Raw genomic sequence first — 22,469 nt, 5'->3', positions numbered from 1 at the left:
ACTTCAGTGATAAACAGTCTAGATCGGGGTGTCAAACACACAGCCCGGGGGCCGGAACCGGCCCATTCCGGGCTCTTATGCGTCCCATGAGCAACTGGTGCAAGGGAGGGAACAGAAGGGAGGGGAATGGGTGGAGCCACTCCGATTGTGGCTTCAGCATGGCGGAACAACCTCATCTGCAGCAGTCAAGTGGCATAGGAGTGTCTGCCCTGTGCCGCACCGCTGGCTCTCCAGTCTGCCCATACGGGTTTTCCTTTGCACCCCCCTCCAAGCCCATAAGGCCTTGCAGTGCGGATACAACAACTCAGCGCTTACCAGCCGCTGTCCTTTATATGTTTCCGGTACCTGGCATTATGTTTTATGGCGCACACGGCCCAGCCGAACAAGGTGACATTTATGTCAGATCTGGCCCTTGTAACAAATGAGTTCGACACCTCTGGTCTAGATCCTTGTGCTGTGGTGGCAGCTGCTGCCGAAGCAATGTCTGGACAGCCAATCAAATTTGTAATAGTCAGTCGGAAACCTTGCTGGGCAAATAGGCCTACCTGGTCACCAATGTTCCCTCTAAGTTGTGGAGTCTTGTGAGCAAAAATTCTACTTTGTGAGCTACTGGCATTAAAGTTGTGAGCAAGCATTTTAGCTACTGTATAAATCAGTTTGCTCTGGAGCCATCCTTCCTAAGACAGAAATCTGTGAGTTGGAGGCTAAAAAACTGTGAGCTAGCTCACACTAACTCAGCTTAGAGGGAACACTGCGTGGTCACACCTGGTTCCTAAAAAAAACTTGGTGGGCCCCAGAAAAGGTATTGGTGGGTGCCACATTGGGGGCACCAGCCTTAAACCATTTGCTTATCCGTCTGAACCTCTGGCCTCCCTCACCACCCAATATGTCTAATGATGCTAATTCTGTTGATTTATGATGGGACTCATCCATCCTTTTTCTACACTAACTTCCCTCTTTTTCTTCTTACATTAAGAGTCACACTTGAAAGGTCCGTAGTGGGATTCACACCAAGCCTTGTCTTTCCCCTCCCCCATCACCTGCCCCGTCAAAATTCCCCAGTGTGGTTTTCCATCACATCTACGCCATCAAGGAATACCAGGCTTATGACGTGGAGGCATCAGAGGTCGGATGCAACTTGGTATCACTTCCCATTTCCTCCACCATGTAGGCAGACCACTGAGTTGATGGTTTTTGCCCTGAACTGGATGGCCCAGGCTAGCCTGATCTCTGCAGATCTCGGAAGCTAAGCAGGGCTGGCCCTGGTCAGTATTTAGAAGAAGAGACTGGATTTATACCCCACCCTTCACTATCCAAAGGAGTCTCAGAGTGGCTTACAAACCCCTTTCCCTTCCCCTCCCCACAACAGACACCCTGAGAGGCAGGGGTCGTTTCGTAGAAAAAGAGCTAGGGGAACTCATTAGCATAACTCATTAGCGGGCTGGAAGCGGGGCGGGCGGAAGCGGGGCGGGCCCTTCGTCATGTGCCCCACCCCCCGTACCTCACTCGGGGGAACTGCAATCCCCCCGAAATGACCTCTGCTGAGAGGTAGGTGGGGCTGAGAGAGCTCTGAGAGAACTGCCCTTTCAAGGACAGCTCTGACACTATGGCTTGCCCAAGGTCATCCAGCAGCTGCAAGTGGAGGAGTGGGGAATCAAACCCGGTTCTCCCAGATTAGAGTCCACACGCTTAACCACTATACCAAACTGGAAGAGACCCCCAAGGAATAGCAGGGTTATGATGTGGAGGCATCAGAAGTTGGTTGCAACTCAGCTTTCTGTGACCTCCGCCATGTCGTTGACCATGAAGCTGATGGTTTTGCCCTGACCTAGACGGCCCTGACCTAGCCTGATTCCATCAGATCTCAGAAGCTAAGCAGGGCTGGCCTTGGTTAGTATTTGGATGGGAGACCACCAAGGAAGTCCAGGGTCGCTGTGCAGAGGCAGGCAATGGCAAAAACCACCTCTGTTCGCCTCCGCCCTGGCCAAGAGAGCCCCCTGGCTAGCCGATCTCATCACCTCTGGGAAGCTAAACACGTTCGACCCTGGTCACTATTTGGAAGGGAGCCCACTTTACACGTAGCAGAAGATGGGGATGCCTGTTGAAGATTTTTCCTGTGCCTCTTGCTTCCCTCTAATTTTTGTGTCACACAAACTTGTATCGGGGAGCCAAGGAACCAGCCACGGCCTGCTTCAGTCTGAATGCAGTACAGCTTACTGAAAAGCTAGGATCCCACCAATGAAATTTTTCGTCATTTAATGTGTGGCGTCAAAACGTATGCTTGCTTCAGTTCTGGTTTTTGGTTTCTGGTTCGTTCCAGACTTCTACCATCCTGATCCTATTTCACGGTTTATTGAATGTCTCCCATCCCCGTTGCCTGTGTCGACTTGCTCTGTGTCATCCACCTTAAATCCAGGTGAGAAAGGAGGAATACCAATAACGTAAAAAAATAAAAATAATGTAGAACAGCCAGTCAAAGCATTGACTGCAGACCCCTAGAGAGCCCCAATCTGCATTTCAAACCAACCTTTTATAACAGTGATACGCAGACTAATGGAGCTGCGGTGGCTCAAGTGGTTAAGACGCTGAACTGCAGGCTGTGGAAGGTCGGTAGTTCAGCAGTTCGAGACCTGGGCGTCGCATGATGGAGTGAGCTCCCATCTCTAGTTCCAGCTCCTGCCAACCTAGCAGTTCGAAAGCAAGAAATTGCAAGTAGATAAATAGGGACCACTTCGGTGGGAAGGTAACAGCGCTCCGTGCGCCTTGGTGTTTAGTCATGCCAGCCACATGACCACGGAAACGTCTTCGGACAGCGCTGGCTCTTCGGCTTTGAAACGGAGATGAGCACCGCAACCCTAGAGTCGGACTCGACTGGCTTTCGAGCAAGGGAACCTTTATTTATTTATTTTTATTTATTATTCACATTTTTATCCCGCCCTCCCCGGAAAAAATTACCTTTTTACCCCTTCTAATGCAGACAGACACCAACATATTTAAAGACCGATGTTCAGTGGTCTGTTAAAAACCGGAACAAGGAAACAGTGCTTACATGCTATTTGTTGTTGGCTTTTGCCATCAAGTCACAGCTGACTTAAAGCGACCCCACAGGGTTTTCGAGGCAAGAGACATTCAGAGGTGGCTTGCCATTGCCCGTCTCTGAATCACGACCAGGTTATTCCTTGGAGGTCTCTCATCCATATATTAGCCAGGGTCCCTACCCTGCTTAGCTTCCGAGATCTGACTAACCAGGTTAGGACACTTACATGCTATCGGACAGCTACAATATGTTTTACAACTTGGCCACTGAACTCTGGCCCTTTCTGATAAGTAGAACCACTTCACCTTTCTTTGGACAGGGTTCGTCCCCAACCCAAGACAACGGTTTTCAGAGGGAGAAGATCTAACCCATCTGTAAACCCTTCCACACAGACATGGACAGAGGAGGCTGTTTCCCTGCCCCCCACCTAACTGCTAAAAGAAGGTGCTGGGGGCACAGTTGCCAAGCTTCAGGCGACGCCAGGAGAGCGCCTGGAATTACAACTGACCTCCAGACCAGTGTTCCCTCTAAGCTGAGTCAGTGTGAGCTAGCTCAGTTTTTTAGCCTCTGCCTCACACATTTTAGTCTTAGCTCAGGAAGGGATGGCTCCAGAGCAAACTAATGTATGCTGTGGCCAAGTCGCTTGCTCACAACTTTAATGATAGAAGTTCACAAAGTGGAATTTTTGCTCACAAGCTTAGAAGGAGCATTGCTCCAGACTACGGAGATCAGTTCCCCTGGAGAAAACAGATGATTTTTAGGAAGGGATGCCAGCCTCCAGGCGGGACCTGGGGACCCCCGGGAATTACAGCCCATCTCCAGACTACGGAGATCAGTTCCCCTGGAGAAAACGGATGCTTCGGAGAACAGACTCTATGGCATTGTTCCCCGTTGAGGTTCCTGTCTTCCGCAAGCTCCACTCCCAAATCTCCAGGAGGTTCCCAACCTGGATCTGACAACCCCCGCCCCCCACTGGGGGCCTAGGAGGACCTGGCAACCCAATTTGAAGGGTGGACTCTATGGCATTGAAGCTCAACATCAAAAAAACTAAGATCATGGCATCCGGCCCCATCACTCCTTGGCAAATAGAAGGGGAAGTCGTGGAAGTAGTGACAGACTTCACGTTCCTGGGATCCCAGATCACCGCAGACTGTGACAGCAGCCATGAAATTAAAAGACGCCTGCTCCTTGGGAGGAAAGCGATGGCGGACCTAAACAGCATGATAAAAAGTAGAGACATCACCCTGCCAACAAAAGTCCGCGTGGTCAAAGCAATGGTATTCCCAGTGGTCATGTATGGCTGCGAGAGCTGGACTATAAGGAAGGCCGAGCGCCAAAGAATAGATTCTTTTGAACTATGGTGCTGGAGAAGACTCTTGAGAGTCCCTTGGACTGCAAGAAGATCCAGCCAGTCAATCCTAAAAGAAATCAACCCTGACTGTTCCCTGGAAGGCCAGATAATGAAACTGAAGCTCAAATACTTTGGCCACCAAATGAGCAGGGAGCACTCCCTGGAGAAGACCCTGATGCTGGGAAAGACTGAAGGTCAAAGAAGACGGGGACGGCAAAGGATGAGATGGTTAGACAGTGTCATAGATGCAACGAACATGAAATTGAGCAAACTTCAGAGGACGGCAGAAGACGGCCTGGCGTGATGTGGTCCATGGGGTCGCGAAGAGTCGGACTCGACTGAGCGACTGAACAACAACAACAACAACAACTCTATGGCATTCTACCCCACTCGAGGTCCCTCCCCTCCCCCACTTCCGCCCTTAAAAATCTCCAGGAATTTCCCTCCCAGAGTTGGCCACCCAAGCTAGGAAGCCCTATTCCCTTAAGAGGTGGTCAGGTGGGGGTGGGGGGGGGGAGACTATGGTTGGACCACAGTAAGGAAGAACACTGTGCATGCTCATAGGCACTATTATTTCAAGTAACATCCTAGGCTTGTTGGCTGCAAAAACTGGTTTGAGGCCAAGACCTGGCTAGCTTTGTCAGTCCCAAGGACTGGGGGTGGAGGAACAATCCTTTACTTCTTGCACCCTCTTTCCTTAAGTGTGCGGACTCTAATCTGGGAGAACCGGGTTTGATTCCCCACTCCTCCACTTGCACCTGGCTGGATGACCTTGGGCAAGCCATAGTTCTGGCACAGCTGCTCTTGAAAAAGAGCAGTTTCCGTCAGAGCTCTCTCAGCCCCACCTACCTCACAGGCAGTGTTCCCTCTAAACTGAGTCAGTGTGAGCTAGCTCACAGTTTTTTAGCCTCCTACCTCACAGGCAGTGTTCCCTCTAAGCTGAGTCAGTGTGAGCTAGCTTACAGTTTTTTAGCCTCCGGCTCACACATTTTTGTCTTAGCTCAGGAAGGAATGGCTCCAGAGCAAACTAATTTATGCAGTAGCCAAATGGCTCGCTCACAACTTCAATGCCAAGAGCTCACAAAGTAGGATTTTTGCTCACAAGACTCCACAGCTTAGAGGGAGTATTGCTCACAGGGTGTCTGTTGTGGGGAGCGGAAGGGAAAGGAGTTTCTAAGCCGCTCTGAGACTCCTTTTGGTAGTGAAGGGCGGGGTATAAATCCAATCTCTTCTTCTCTTCTTAATTTTCCTAACAGAAGGCAAGAAAGTCCCTTCTCAGAGACAGAACTGGACAGAGATTCATTGATCCAGCCTGGTCTAAATCCACACGGTTTAGTTCAGTTTAGTTTATATCAGTACATAACCAGCACAAATCAATTAGAAACATACCATACTCTAGGTACACAGCCATTAAATTGGAAATAATTAGATAAAAACTTTAAGATACGAGTATTTTAAAAAGAACAGAATTTTTTAGTCTTTCAAAAATTACGACGTTCAAAAGGCCCAAGGATCATCTATGTCACTCAACGGATTCTTTGCAGATTTTATAGGCTGTGGGTTCGAGAGTTTCCAACTCCAGGCTGGGAAATTCCTGGAGATTTGGGGGGAGGGGGGAGCCTGGGGACAGCGGGGTTTAGGGAAGGAAGGGACCCCGGCCAGGCATAACACCATAGAGTCCACCCTCCAAAGGAGCCATTTTCTCCAGGGAAACCAATCTCTATAGTCTGGAGATCACTTGTAATTCCGGGCGGGCGATCTCGAGGCCCCGCCTGTAGGTTGGCACCCCTGCACATGCTGTGTGTGTGTGTGTGTGTGTGTGTGTGTGTGTGTGTGTGTGTTTAGTGACAGGCAGCAGTTGCTGAAGCCTGGATCTACGGACCTGGGTTTCCATTAGTAGTCGGTGATTCACTGGGTGGAAAGACTCTCACGTGGGAGGCCTTCATGCCCCACGTAATATGTCAAAAAGGAAGCCCTCTGACTACAAACGGCAAGGGCAGAAGAAGCTGCAAAGCATTTTGCACAGAGAGCCACTCAGAGAAGCAAGAGCTCCCACGGGTTTTGCAAAGCCCCCCCCCCCCAATAATTATCAGTTTATCTCCCCCACTCCACCCCAAGTCTTAAAGGGACAGACTGCAAAGAGAGAAAAGGATCCTACCCCAGTAAGAGGTTCAGGGCCGGAGGAGGCTTTGCTCCATCCGGTATGCAAGAGACGGCGCTCGTCATTCTATTAATACTTTAGGGAATAACTTGGCCGATGCATCGGGACAGAAGTAATCCTGCAGAGTCCAACAGCAAACAGCCAAGAGTTGGTAAAATCAGTAGGGGGGCGTGGAAGAGAGAAGACCTTCGGTCTCTCCTCCCTGGGATACAGACAATTTTAAAGCTTTGGGGATCACAGAGCCGTCTCTCCCAGAATGCACCGAGTGACGTTATGGATTGAGCTTGGGATAACGAGCCAAATCCACAAATGGAAAGGAGGGTCCTTCCTCTCTAAGCCACACCAGATTTAGGCCAGGCTTTTAGCACACTTCTCCAGTGGGCAAGACTGCTGCTGTGTAATCCAAAAGCCTGCTTTCCTATTAATTCCATTTCTCGAAAGCCAGTCGAATCCGACTCTAGGGTTGCGGTGCTCATCTCCGTTTCAAAGCCGAAGAGCCAGCGCTGTCCAAAGACGTTTCCGTGGTCATGTGGCCTAAACACCGAGGCGCACGGAATGCTGTTACCTTCCCACTGAAGTGGTACCTATTGATCTACTTGCAATTTCTTGCTTTCGAACTGCTAGGCTGGCAGGAGATGGAACTAGAGACGGGAGCTCACTCCGTCATGCGGCACCCGGGTCTCAAACTGCTGAACTACCGACCGTCCACAGCCTGCAGTTCAGCGTCCTAACCACTTGAGCCACCGCAGCTCCTATTAATACCTTCCGTCTAAAAGAACGCTGTCAACTTTCCGACAGCAGCCCTATCATGAGTATAACTACCCATACTTATGGCTGATGACTAAGAAATTCTATTTTGTTTTGGTGAGATGCCGGCTCCTCACTCACCCCACTCCCCAACAAATATTCAGCAGCATTCCAGCATATCCAGGAACTCGAACTCAGGGCACAGCTACATGGGGACGGGGGGCTTGGTTCTCAGTGCTTCCAGTCAGTCACACAGCAGTTTTATGGGAGAAAGCAAACAAGAGCGCAAATTGGCACACGGCTGAAGAAACCAATGTCTCGCTCCCAGCGCTGTAGGATCACCGTGGCCAAGTTTGGTCCTTCTACTTTCCCCTATTCAAATGAAAGCCTTCCGTTCGTTCCTGTGGGGAAAATGCAGGATAGCACTTGAAGACAAAAAAATTTTTTTGGGGGGGGTAGCGAACAAAACCACAGAGTCTCCCCCCCCCCAAGTCAACCTCCCCCAAAATTTCGATAGCGAACAAAACCACAGAGTCTCACCCCCCCAAGTCAACCTCCCCCCAAATTCCCAACCTCCAACCAAAAATCACCCCAACTGTGTCCTTCTCCCCGATGGGGACCCAAAGCAGCTTACATCTCTCCTCCTCTCCTCCAGTTTATCCTCACAACAACCCTTTGAGGTAGGTTAGGCTGAGAGGGTCTCCCAGTGAGCTTCCATGGCAGAGTGGGGATTCGAACCTGGATCTCCCAGAGTTCAGTACTCTAACCACTACACCACAATGCTCTCTGGTGGGCTTTCATTCTACAGAGAGCATACCCAGAAAGTACCATATTTACTCTAAAAGGAAGAAGAGCCTGAATGTGACAAATTCTCTAAAAAAAGTTTTATATTTAAAAAATGGACATAAGTCTGACATTAGGAACCACAACATTCCAAAACCAGTGGGGGGACATTTTAACCTTCCAGGACATTTAGCTGCTGACCTAAAAGTAGCAGTTCTCTTACAAAGGAATTTCAAAGGGAGGTTAGAAAGAGAGACTGCTGAATTGCAATTCATAATGAAGCTCAAGACAATGTATCCACCTGGATTGAATTGAGACCTAGGTTTCCTGTCTCATTACCAATGCTGATTTCTCCACGCCTATTACCCTTCCGCATATCTCACCTAAATCCAATCATGCCTGCTATTGTTATTCATCTGCGATTGTCATTTGCCTACTAATGTCATTCAGCATCTGAAATCACTCCACTTTCCAATAAATAGGACAGACGGACTCCCATTCTAGCTGTATCTGAAGAAGTGAGCAGTGACTCACAAAAGCACATACCCTGCCACATAATTGTAACTTACATGAATATATATTTTTAAAAACCTCTTTCTTTCAATCGCTGACTGGGTGTTGGTCTGAAGCAGCAGAACAAAATCTGAGTCCAGTGGCTATAATTGCCCAGTGACTTATGCATCTGAATTCTAACCAGCTCTTCCTGGCAACTAAGCCCCCCTCTACCTATATGCTATGGTTGATGAATTTTTGTTTCACTGTATCTGACAAAGTGGGTGTGCACACAAAAGCTTATACCTTGAATGAAACTGTGTTGGTCTTAATGGCGCCACTGGACTCAAACTTTGTTCCGGAAAAGAAATAGTCTTGCATTTGAGAAAATAAAGTAAATCAGCTGCTGGCATTCCCTCTAGCATTAGGTGTTTGGGGCTCACATTCCTGGGTTTCACCCTGGATTAAGGGATCATCTGAACAATAGCAGGATTCCCTCAGACGGGTGGAGTCCATTCCTCCACGACTGAACTCAATTTCCTGGAGGGATGCGGGCCTCTCTACCCCTCTATTACAGCCCCGCCTTAAAGTGAACCACATCGAACTACAATACATGTCCTCTATTTCTCCCCGGTGAATGGGGAATGATAAGATAGCTAAATAAGGGGGAGAGGGTCATTTTGGCTGTCCTTTGCCCCCCAAAGACAGGATCTATTGTATTATCATTCCTCACGTTCAAATGGTGTGATGACAGTCCGAATGCACGGCTGTTCTACATTTCAGTGGTTTCAGTATGATAGCCCACAAGTCCAAATCTACTTGGATTGGCGGCCCATCCAGGGCTGGCCCAGAGTTTTCTGGCACCACAGGCAAACTATAAGTCTGACCTGGATGGCTCAGACTAGCCCAATTCTCATCAGGTCCTGGAAGCTAAGCAGGGTCAGCCCTGGCTAGTGTTCGGAAGGGAGACCTCCAAGGAATACCTGGGTCATGCGGTGGAGGCAGGCAATGGCAAACTACCTCTGAATGTCTCTTGCCTTGAAAACCCACCACGGGGTCGCCATAAATCAGCTGTGACTTGACGGCACCTTCCACCACCACCGCCCAATTCTCATCAGGTCCTGGAAGCTAAGCAGGTTTGGAAGGGAGACCTCCAATGAATACCTGGGTCATGAGGTGGAGGCAGGCAATGGCAAACTACCTCTGAATGTCTCTTGCCTTGAAAACCCCCCACGGGGTCGCCATAAATCAGCTGTGACTTGACGGCACCTTCCACCACCACCCCCGGGGCAAACTATGATGTTGGTACCCATCTGGTTCAGCATTCCGTGATCTACGATGGCTTAACCAGCTGCTTTTGAGAAACCAACAACCACTGCTCAAAGGGCCCAGCGGGCCCCAGTATGAACCCCAAGCAAGAGGCATTCCGACATATACACCGCCTTTGAATATGGAGGCGACACCCCATCCTTTGACCTGCCTCTCATTCTCCATTACTCCCACTAATCCCCGCTAAGATGATAAGAAACTCGCTCAAATAACCATCGGGACACGTTTTACTTGACCGACATGCAGTGAAGGAATAATACCAACTAACGCATGACATGGAATGTCCTGTTTCCAGGGTTGGAGCTCGGTTCGGAAAATAGGAGAGACCCACGGAAAGGGCAGATGCGGCCATCAGGGAGGGCTGGCCAGCAACCCACTTTCAGGGGCTTTGCGACCCACATCTGGGTCCCGTCCCTCAGGCTGGGAAACACTGCTACGTTTTATAACCCCCTGACACCCCCCACACCCCATTTGCTTATCTAAAAGTTACATCCAAAGCAATCCTAATACAGTACATCCCGCAGTGCGCTGTCTGCAAAACGACATCTGCTACCAAGGTAATGGCCTAAAGATCTTAAGAACATTAGAGGAACATAATGAGAACAGCATATAATCTTGATATAAGTAAATGTAAGTAAAAGAAAATGTAAAAGAAAATGGCGAACAGCGGGAGGTTTCCTTGAAGTTTCCACTCTAAGCTGAAGAGGCAAGCCATTTTAAACCCTAAACCAAACGGCAGCTTGGCTCTTCAACAGCACCAAACTTCAACTCAGCAACCCACTGCCCCCTCCCCAAGAGGAGTGCACAGTTTGTCTCTCACACACACAAACAGCTGGGCAGGAAAGCAGCCCCAGAGAACAAACACAGCAGTTAAGTTTATTATTTATTTAAGGTAAAGGTAAAGGTTCCCTTGCTCGAAAAACAGTCATCTCCGTTTCAAAGCCGAAGAGCCAGCGCTGTTCGAAGACATTTCCGTGGTCATGTGGCCGGCATGACTGAACACCAAGGCACACGGAACGCTGTTACCTTCCCACGGAAGTGGTACCTATTTATCCACTTGCAATTTCTTGCTTTCGAACTGCTACATTGGCAGGAGCTGGAACTAGAGACGGGAGCTCACTCTGTCATGCGGCACACTCGGGTCTCGAACTGCTGAACTACCGACCTTCCACAGCCTGCAGTTCAGCGTCTTAACCACTTGAGCCACCGCAGTAATTCAACTTATTAGGCTGCCCTTCCCTGCAAGCAGGGCTCAGGGAGGTTTACATCAAAACCAACACAATAATAATCCATTAAATAACATTAAAAACTACTAAAAACAATATATTAATCAAGCGATACATTGTATTGTCTAAGATGATGAGAAATTTCTGTTCCCACCAGCCCCCTGGGTAAAGGCGGTGTGGAGGAGCGAGTAGGAGGATATGAGGGTGCCAAGCATCACTGTCCTTGGCCGAATGCCTGGCTGAACATCTCTGCCTTGCAGGCCCTACAGAAAGGCAATAGATCTCGTAGGGCATGGATGTTCTCTGGCAGCGACTTCCACCAGGCAGGGGCCATGGCCGAAAAGGCCCTGGCTCTAGTTGAGGACAGCTGGACCCTCTCTCGGGCCAGGGGCCACGAGAAGGTTCCTATTGATCTGGGCATAATGCTCTTCCAGGGACATACTGGGAGAGGAGGTCCCGAAGACATGTGGGTCCCTGACTGCTTAGTTTCAGCTCAAAGGTCCTCCAAGACCATGCTTCACCATGCTCATCAGGTAACACATGAAGCTGCCTTATACTCAGGGGTCATTTCATAGAAAAAGAGGTGCAGGAGCGCATTAGCATAACTCATTTGCATATGCCACACACCCTGACATCACAGGACATGTGTCAGAAGGCAACACCCACCGCTCAGGCTCCACTGGACTGCTTTGGATTGCTAGCTATTGGGGGGGGGGGATCTGTCCTCACAGAGGAGGGAGAGCTTGTACCTGAATAAAACTTGGTCTTAAAGGTGCCACTGGACTGTTTTGGACCAGGGGGCTGGGGGGAGCTCTGCAGCTTACCTGGCTGCTTCTTGCTCTGACTGAGGGCTCCGGGGAGCAGGGGGTGGGGCTTGTTGCATGTGCCCGCCCCCTGGGCTCTTTACTATCGGAGCTCTACTCCTGTGCACTCCTGCAGGAAATGACCCCTGCTTATACTGAATCAGACGCTTGGTCCATCAGAGTCAGTATCGTCTACTCAGGCTGGCAGTTGCTCTGCAGGGTCCCAGGGGGAGGTCTTTCCCATCACCTACACCCAGATCTTTTTTTATTATTATTATTTAAATGATTTATTCCCTCTCCTAATAGTATTATCCTAAAAGTATCTCCTAAAAGTATTATTTCGCTTAAAGTATAGAAAAAGGGGACGGGTAGACAGAGGGAAAAAGAATAGAGTTGAGTGGTGTTATTATATTAGTAAATTAATCTTTTAGTAATTAAAGTTAAAAGTCCATAATTTCTTCTATCATCCGGCATTCTTCTTTTCTTCTATTCCTGTTAAACATGATCATTAATATATTAGTAATGTCCTTCTGAGATTTAATCTTCCAAAGTGCAGTTCGCAAAAAGAAAAAGTTAAAGTTTTTAAACTTTGGGGTCTCTTCCTCTCAAATTGTATGTCGCGCCCACCGCTCCTCCAGCTTCATCATCCTTCACCTCTCCTTCCGAGCTGCTGTCTTCTACGCTTAATCCTTTATATTCCTTTCTTTTCATTCTGATTTCAAATGGAACATCTTTCAAAATCCTGATCTGTTGATCTCCAATTTTCAAGGGTGACGCTGATGTAGTCTTCAAGATCAGATCTCTGAGACGTTGTTTTGTAAATTTTACAACCACTTCTGCTGGCAACTTATTTTTCCTTGTAAAATTGGAGTAGGCCCGATAGACCACATCCATTTCTTCTTTTATTTTGTCCGCTTCGTTGCCAATCAGTGCTGCTAAAGCTCCTGCCAAAATGTCTCTCAGGTCCTCTCCAGCTTCCTCTTTCAATCCTTGAAATCGGAGAATTAGGTTTGATTTTTCCATTTGAAGCATTAGCATTTTGTTATCTTGTTTCTCTTGAGGTTTTTTCCACTTTAAAGACCTTCTTCTTCACTGTCTGTACTTCTTCTGCTGATGCCAGGCACTTCTTTGCAATGTCGTCTACCTTTTCAGCTGTCTCTGTCATCTTTTTTTGCTGAAGTCCAAAGGCCCCCTCCATTGAATCAAGATTCTGGTTAATTTTTTGCAGTTCGGCCAGCAGATGGCGAGCGAGTTCACTCTCCGTTTGATTGACAGCAGTCCCAACAGTGGAGGGGCTAGGACAGGAAGTCCCGCCTGTCTTCTTGGGCTGCTTCTCTGTTAATTTTCTCGTCCCCGCCATGTTACAACTTTATTTACACTTTGAAAGTTCTATCTGCTACTCTTCGGGATGGCTCCCTCGGCTCCGCGTTTCCCTCTCTCTCAGAAGGTAAACCGCTTAACTCAAATTATGCGTCGCCCCCTCTTTTACACTTAAACAGTCTTTTATTGGTGGTGGGGGTGCTCCCTCCTCCTCTTTTCCGCTTCTTTTTAAGGGGGGGGAGGCCCTTTTACGCCGCAATCTTATTTTTGGACGTCAACTTACAGTTAAACGCTTGCCTTTTCATTCGGACTCAGCTTTGCCGCACCACCACTCCGCTATTCCGGTGGCGTTGCTAACCCCTTCATGAGGGGCAAGACACAGCCGGGGCCGTTTGGGGTAAGGGGAGAGCCTCAATTCCCGACCTTCTGGTCAGCAAGAGGCTTCTCACTAAAGCACCCCCTGGTTAGGAGCCCTCCCTGAGGGCTCCGTAGGATTTCCGCTTGCGCGGGACCCCCCCAGGCTGTGCTTGGGCGATCCGGCTCCGGGAGACGTCCCAAGACCCCGTCGCCATTCGCGCCGCCGCGGCCGGAAGTCTACACCCAGATCTTTTAACTGGAGATGCCAGGGATTGAACCTGGGACCTTCTACTTGCCAAGCAGCTACCCTACCACTGAGCCACAGCCCACAAAGGACAAATCAGAACAGTGGCCCAATGACACAAAGTTCTAAGAACTGCTGGCTGACTGAGTGCTGATACAATACCCACTGTTGGCGCATAGTGAGAATATATCCAGACCAAGATGCGTAGAAGAATGGCCCGCACTCAACAGAGAGCTTCAACAAGCAGTATGCTCCATGAGTGGAAACCTTCCACCCACTACAACGCTCCACCGGATCTCAGCCCGATGCCTGGAACTCTCCACAAACCACTCTTGAGTCTCCAAAATGAGGAGCATCTGTACTGCGCGGAAGATGGGAGTATCAGATGCAGGCTCAGGGAACCTGGCTTCAAACCCACTGATCAGTTAAGAAGAAAAAGAGATTGGATTTATACCCCGCCCTTCACTACCCACAGGAGTCTCAGAACAGCTTACAATCTTCTTTCCTTCCCATCCCCACAACAGACACCCTGTGAGGTATGTGGGAATGAGAGAGCTCTTTTGAGGACTGCTCCTGAGAGAACAGCTCTGAAAGAACTTGTCACTGACACAAGGTCAAACCACCAGCTGCACGTGGAGGAGTGGGGAATCAAACCCAGTTCTCCCAGATTAGAGTCCGCGCTCCTAACCACTACACCAAACTGGCAGTGTTACGAAAAACCTCGCGCCAGTCATCCCCCCCCCCTCAACATGACTCGCCTCACAGGACTGTTGAGGAAACAAAAATGGGATCGGCTCCATTTATGTCTCCTCAAGAGTCAGAAGATGAGTGGGAAACAAAAGGAGATAACAGAGGATGTGAACGAAAAAATCAAATAGAACGTGCCCATCCTGTCCTGTTTACTCAAACTGCAATAAGAACCGTGGGGAAAAAGACACTAGGAAATTCTCAAAATAATATAGATTCATATCCAAACATATTAATAATCTTTTTACAGAACAGAATATCAAAACAAGGCTCTCAAAAAAAAAAAAAACAAGGCTCTCAAAAAGTATACAGTGTATGTAATGTATATAATGCAAACAATATTTCCAAACAGTGTACAATATGATATGAAATGATATTTTTACAAAGATTCCGGATAAAACTTCATTTCGGATGTCTTCTTCAGAGATGAATAGAATTCATATCATAAATTTGTGTTTGCTCATTTACACCAACAAAATCAGTTTTACATAATGAAGATCCAATCAATGTTGATTAAAGGTTGAAAAGATTCTTAAGCTGGGCTAAAAGATTTTTCATTAATATGTTTGGATATGAATCTATAATATTTTGAGACTTTCCTAGTGTCTTTTTTCACGGTTCTTTTTGCAGTTTGTATCATTTTTGAACCGCAGATCTTCCTGTTGCTCTAACGCTGTTTACTCAGATACTTTGGGGACCATTTACACATCGCTGCTGATCTTGCAGCTGAGAAGAAAACTCAGCCATTCCATATTCTAGGTTGCTTTTTGACAAGGGTACACTGGCCAACTCTTTCTGTCCTGGAAGACCAAAGTCATTAACCCTTAAGTATCCTCCTCATACTCTCTTCCAAGCAACCTACGGTGAAATACCTGGAAGCCACTGCTAGAAGAGTTAACGGTAAATTTAAGCACCACTCTAACAATTGCTCAGCATAACATGAACATGGATAATTGCATGTTCAACAGCAAACCATCAGTGACAATTCATTCCTGGTGAGAGTTCCCATGAACTTTCAGGCATGAGGCGGATTTTATGAAGTTCTGCCTCCCCCTCTTTCTGATTAGCTGGTCCCCGGTGACGGACAGGAATGGCAGCTGCATCCAAATTAGCCCTTTTTGGCCACATAGCACAGCACAATGCACATGTAAGCATCGCTTAGGGCAGTGGTGGCGAACCTATGGCACGGGTGCCAGGGGTGGTACTCAGAGCCCTCTCTGTGGGCACGCATGCCATCGCCCCAGCCAGGCCCAGACCATCATTAAAGTGTCGAATTCTCTGCCAAATAGTTTTAAATAAATGAAAGCATTTGGGATTGCTTTCCTTACTTTATTTGGATCATCTTAAGTTAATGTAGGAGTTGTTTTTTCTGAAGTAAACCCTCAGTATTCAGGTTAAATTGCCGTGTTGGCACTTTGCGATAAATAAGTGGGATTTGGGTCGCAGTTTGGGCATGCGGTCTCTAAAAGGTTCGCCATCACTGGCTTAGGGAGTCCCACAAGGCACAGAGCTTCAGGTGGGTAGCCACGTTTGTCTGAAGCAACAGAACAAAGTTTGAGTCCGGTGACACCTTTCAGACCAACAAGGTATAATTCTGGGTATAAGCTGTTGTGTGCATGCACACTTCTTCAGATACAAGTGTGTGTGCACACGAAAGCTTATACCCAGAATTAAACATGTTGGACTTGAAGGTGCCCACTGGACTCAAACACTGTTCAAGATGCAAAGCTGTCTTTATTCTGCCAAGGGCGGCACCCCTCCACCTGCAGTGGGGGGAAGTCCTGCCCAGGTTCTGCCGTGGCAGAAGCATGGTTTATTTATTTTATTATTCAAACTTATATTCTGCCCTTCCCACAAGCGGGCTCAGGGCGGACCACAACACAATATCAGAACATATCAAAAATTTCAAACATATAAAATATAAACAACTGAGACCATTTAAAACGACATAAATTAAAACAGAGCGCACTATTCATCCTCATACAGAGGCTGGAGCCATTGGTCTCTCAAACTTCTTTATTTATTTAATTGTTCACATTTATAGCCTGCCCTTCCCAGAAGTGGAGGAGGAGGAGGAGGAGATTGGATTTATACCCCGCCCTTCACTACCCAAGGGAGTCTCAGAGCGGCTTACAAACGCCTTTCCCTTCCCCTCCTCACAACAGACACCCTGTGAGGGAGGTGGGGCTGAGAGAGCTCTTGACAGAAACTGCTCTTTTTCAAGAACAGCTCTTTTCAGAACTACGGCTTGTCCAAGGGCATCCAGCCAGGTGCAAGTGGAGGAGTGGGGAATCAAGCCCGGTTCTCCCAGATTAGAGTCCGCACACTTAATCACTACACCAAACAAAAAGTGGGCTCAGGGCGGGTAGCAACATGTCATTTATACAAAATATATTAGTTAAAGTAGTAACATTAAAATTTAAAACATCGTCATAATTATTAAAATGGTGGTCACCAATGTTCCCTCAAAGCCGTGGAGTCTTGTGAGCAAAAATCCTACTTTGTGAGCTACTCTGGCATTAAAGTTGTGAGCGAGCAATTCGGCTGCTGCATCAATTAGTTTGCTCTGGAGCCCTCCTTCCTGAGCTAAGACAGAAAGGTGTGAGCCGGAGGCGAAAAAACTGTGAGCTAGCTCACACGAACTCAGCTTAGAGAGAACACTGGTGGTCACAGTTAATGACAAGAATTTTTTTTCTCTGGTTGTGGGGAGGTTCCTGGCCATAGCCAGTAGTTGTTCACAGAGTGACAAACACCTCAGGGAGGCGATAGTTGGCCGTCCGCTGGCTCAGCTGAAGGCCTTGCGGAACAGCTCCGTCTCGCAGGCCCTGCGCAATTGAAGTAGGTCCCGCAGGGCCATGATCTCGAGGGGGAGCACGTTCCACCAGGCAGGGGCCAGGGCAGAAAAGGCCGTGGCCCTGGCCGAGGCAAGACAGACGTCTTTCGAGCCAGGGACTACCAGGAGGTGTTGATCCATAGAGTGTAGTGCCACGTGAGAAGGTAGCTTCGGCTTCAGCAGGGGAGGCTGAGATTTTATTGGACGCCCGCCGCCTCATGATGTGGCATTTCTCCCAAGAGCCACAGATGCATTCGGCAAAGGACCCCGCGGCTGCACTGTATGTACATGCCGTTTTGTGTCTTCTTCTGGGCATGGAACAAGGGCCATTGCGGGTGTGGAGGGGGAGTTATTTGTGAATTTCCTGCATTGTTCCTGCATTGTGCAGGAGGTTGGACTCGATGACCCTGGAGGTCCCTTCCAACGCTATGATTCTAAGATTAAAACTCTAAACCTAACCCTTAAACGATGGCAATCAAACTATGTCACAACTATAATGGTGCCCTGGTGTCAGAAGAAGAAGAAGAGATTGGATTTATACTCCGCCCTTCACAGAGGCGAGGAAAGCGATGGCGAACCTAAACAGCATGATAAAACGTACAGACATCACCCTGCCAACAAAAGTCCACATGGTCAAAGCAATGGTATTCCCAGTAGTCATGTATGGCTGCGAGAGTTGGACTATAAAGAAGGCCGAGCGCCGAAGAATAGATTCTTTTGAACTATGGTGCTGGAGAAGACTCTTGAGAGTCCCTTGGACTGCAAGGAGATCCAATCAGTCAATCCTAAAAGAAATCAACCCTGACTGTTCCCTGGAAGGCCAGATAATGAAACTGAAGCTCAAAGACTTTGGCCACCCAATGAGAAGGGAGCACTCACTGGAGAAGACCCTGATGCTGGGAAAGACTGAAGGTCAAAGAAGACGGGGACGGCAAAGGATGAGATGGTTGGACAGTGTCATAGATGCAACGAACATGAAATTGAGCAAACTTCAGAGGACGGCGGAAGACAGGAAGGCCTGGCGTGATCTGGTCCATGGGGTCGCGAAGAGTCGGACTCGACTGTGCGACTGAACAACAACAACTTCACAGAGCTGTTCACTTCTTTGCCTTGAAAGGCCCTTGCTGGGGTTGCTGTAAGTCCACTGCAAGTTGACGGCACCTTACACACACACACAACTGATTTTAAATTGTGGTTTCTAATGTGCTTTTTATAATAGAAAAAGAAGAAGAGGAGATTGGATTTATACCCCACCCTTCACTCGGAGTCTCAGAGTGGCTTACAAACTCCTTTCCCTTCCCCTCCCCACAATGGACACCCTGTGAGGTAGGCGGAGCTGAGAGAACTCTGAGAGAACTGTCCTTTCAAGGACAGCTCTGACAGAACTATGGCTTGCCCAAGGTCATCCAGCAGCTGCGAGTGGAGGAGAAGGGTTGCCAGCCTCCAGGTGGGGCCTGGGGATCTCCAGCTGACAGAGATCAGCCCCCTACAAATTCCATCGCTCCTTCCTCTTTCTTTCCCCCTTTTGTCAACTTCACTCTTCCCCACCCCACCCCAACCACACTGCAAAAATTAGGATACTGGCGAGACGCCACCACAGAACCAGAGACAGATTACTAGCCTAACCCGCCGGCTCAGGACGAATGCATATTTTAGAAGCACAATCTGCACCGCTCCGTGGCTTAAACCTAATTCCCCCGCAAGCCAGCCAGAACAGATAAGTTCTGACAGTCTTTCCAAAAAAGTGACGCTGGCGACTTTCCAGTGGGGGAGAGAGCCTCATAGCTGCAACAGGAGGAGGGGGAGGCATCACCAGGGACATCTTCTCCGCCCGTCCGCACCATCCGAAAATGGCACAGAGCCGATGCCATTCAGCGGGGGGCCCCGAACGAGGAGAGACGGGAGGCAGCAACGTCCTCGGGCTGCAGCTTGCTTTGGCGTTCCAGCGTCCTTGAATGGTGCCCAGCGGCTGACCCTGAAGCCCGTGGGCAGCTTGTCAGGCCAAAGCAATTTTACTTGGCCCTTGGTTCTCCTGCCAAGTTTTAAGGTTGGTTTTAAAAAAAAAAAATGTCGTCCCCCCCATGAGCTACATGCAAGGAGAAGAAATTTCTTCTGGGGGAAAAAAGAGAAGGCTGTGAAAGAATGAGATTAAAATTCCACACTTTAACCGTACATCCCCGTTTGGCCGTTGTACGCAACGCCCCGCATGCACTGTAGAACTGGAAACCCTTTTCCTTCTGTACGGTTGCCAAGACTCCTACAGAGGGCAATCATCCATTAAGCAGACAAATGAGTGGCCAGATGCCCGTCCATAGAGGTTAGCCACCGATGAAGCAGAGGGATACCTCGTTGGCTATCGTATCTGCCCCAGTCAGCAGATGTGGTGTGTACCAGACACACCAGGACTTTCCTCTTTGAGATCTTGACTCTGCCCTGAACTCGCTAGATGGGCTTGCTTGTCTTTCTCTCTGTCTCAGTCAGGGGTCATTTCCTGCGGGAGCGCACAGGAGCGAAGCTCCGGCAGTAAGGAGCCCAGGGGGCGGGCACATGCAACAAGCCCCGCCCCCTGCTCCCAGCAGCCCTCAGTCAGACCACGAGGAGCAAGAGACAGCCAGGTAACTTGCAGAGCCCCCCCCCCCCGGCCCACCTTCAGGTACAAGGTCTTCCTCCTCTTTGAGGGCAGATCTGCACTCCCCCCCCCAATAGCTAGCAATGCAAAACAGTCCAATGGAGCCTGAGCCGGTGGGGGTGTTACCTTCTGACACACTTCCGGTGATGTCAGGGGGTGTGGCATATGCAAATAAGTTATGCTAATGAGTTATGCTAATGAGCTCCTGCACCTCTTTTTCTACGAAATGACCTCTGGTCTCAATACACCCTCTGCTGCCAAGCCAGACACGGTAGTGTAGCTGTTCGGCCTGCAGAAGGTGCCCATGTTCAATCCCCCGGCCTCTCCAGGTGAAAGGATCAGGAAGTGGGTGATGTGAAAGTCCCACGCCCAAGACGCCGGACAGCCGCCGCTAGTCTGAGTAGACAACATTGACCTCAATAGACCAACAATCTCCAAGCTGGTCCGTAATTCTACTGACATACTATACAAAGTTGGTGTACGGATTATACAGACATTCAAACACATGAAGCTGCCTTACATCAAATCAGACCTTTGGTCCACCAAAGTCAGTATTGTCTACTCAGACTGGCAGCAGTTCTCCAGGGCCTCAGGGAGAGGCAGGCAACGGCAAACCACCTCTGAACATCTCTGGCCTTGAAAACCGCACAGAATCACCGTAAGTCAGCTGTGACTTGACGGCACTTTGCACCACGCTGCCTAGTCCTTTTCAGCTAGAGGTGCCAGGGACTGAACCTGCGACCTTCTGCATGCCAAGCAGATGCTCTACCAGTGAGCCACGGCCCTGTAAGGCTGTGTTAAGGGAAGCTTCCTGAATGTTCTGCAGTGTTACGCAAATGCTGCATTACTGCAAAAGGGAGACAACGCAGGAAGAAAACCTCACAGTATACAACAGTAGCCAAAAAGAAAACTGCAAAAGGTGGACACTGAAGGAAGAAGATGATCAAAACGATGCTCCTGCCCGGGATCTTCGTTCTGTGCGAAAACCCTGACCCCCCTTGAGAATTTCACTGCAGAATTGGGTGAATACTTCATTGTAAAAAAACCTATTTGAATGTATTGTGGACTCGCGTACTGAGTACATTATTGCATTGTCATACAAGAACATTGTTTTATTATACATAAGAGACATACAGTTGTCTTTAGCATCTATCTTTCACAGTTTTCTTTTGAGTCACTGTTCCTACAAAAGGGGACACGTGCAGATTTCGGTGTAGTGCCGGCTGACTCAGCATCCCCACTGGCTGGCCCAGACAGGTGACCCAAAGGCATCCAAGAAAGGTAGGTGGCCTTTACCAACTACCCCATGTCTCCCCCTTTAGGACCCAGTTTGGAAATCACAGCTCTATGAACCGGCCTGGGAAGAGCAGTTCCTAAACCTTGTCTTCCCTCCTCCAAACTCAATCTTTCCTGAAAGCCTTCCATGGAACACCCTCAGCCCATCTTTGCTACGCCCTAGGTCTGCCAGCCCTGAGTTGGGATACACATGGAGATTTGCGGGTTGGGATCTGGAGAGGGCAGGGTGCGGGGAGGGGAGGGGAGGGACCTCGGCAGATTATAATGCCACAAAGCCATCAGCTAAAGCAGTTGTATTTCTCCAGGGAAACGGCTGGTCCTCTGGAGATACGCTGTAATAGCGGGAAAACTCCAGATGCCCCCTGGAGGTTGGCAACAGTGTTCCCTCTAAGCTGAATTAGTGTGAGCTAGCTCACAGTTTTTTAGCCTCCGGCTCACACATTTTTCCCTTCGCTCAGGAAAGATGGCTCCAGAGCAAACTAGGTAATTTATGCAGTAGCCCAATCGCTCGCTCACAACTTTAATGCCAGTCGCTCACAAAGTAGAATTTTTGCTCACATAACTCCACAGCTTAGAGGGAACATTGGTTGGCAACCCTATTAAACTAGCAATCAGCCATCCATCTCACCAACAGTAAACCGTGGGGCTGGCTCTGAGTTCTCCAGCATGCAACGGACCTTCCAACATCATAGAGGATATTGGCTCTCAGTTGTCCCCCCACCACAACCATCAAGACCAGCAGATCTATATACTGAGTTTGGGCAGGGAGGACAACTACAGAGACCCTCCTGGTCAGTGTTCCCTCTAAGTTGACTTAGTGTGAGCTAGCTCACAGTTCTTTAGCCTCCGGCTCACACATTTGTTGTCTTCGCTCAGGAAGGGGATGGCTCCAGAGCAAACTAATTTCTGCAGGAGCCCAATCGCTCGCTCACAGCTTTAATGCCAGCAGCTCACCAAGTAGAATTTTTGCTCACGAGACTCCACCGCTTAGAGAGACCATGGCTCCTGGTGGCAAAATAAAACAGAGTTCCAGTTGCGGCACCTTCACAACAATTTATTTCCTCCTTGGACATCTGAAGAAGTGAGCTATGACTCATAAAAGCTCACAGTGAAA

General features: G+C 48.8%; 1 protein-coding gene across 1 annotated transcript in view; it reads right to left on the bottom strand.

The window, feature by feature from the left end:
* The window catches only part of CDK16 (cyclin-dependent kinase 16), a 110,328-nt gene that overhangs the window by 77,728 nt on the left and 10,131 nt on the right, over window positions 1-22,469 (bottom strand).

This window comes from Gekko japonicus, unplaced genomic scaffold (assembly GCF_001447785.1).
Source record: "Gekko japonicus isolate JY-2015 unplaced genomic scaffold, Gekko_japonicus_V1.1 scaffold1748, whole genome shotgun sequence".
NCBI classification, from domain to species: domain Eukaryota; kingdom Metazoa; phylum Chordata; class Lepidosauria; order Squamata; family Gekkonidae; genus Gekko; species Gekko japonicus.
Note: the sequence above shows the minus strand (reverse complement) of the source record. Positions and strands in the feature narration are given on the sequence as shown.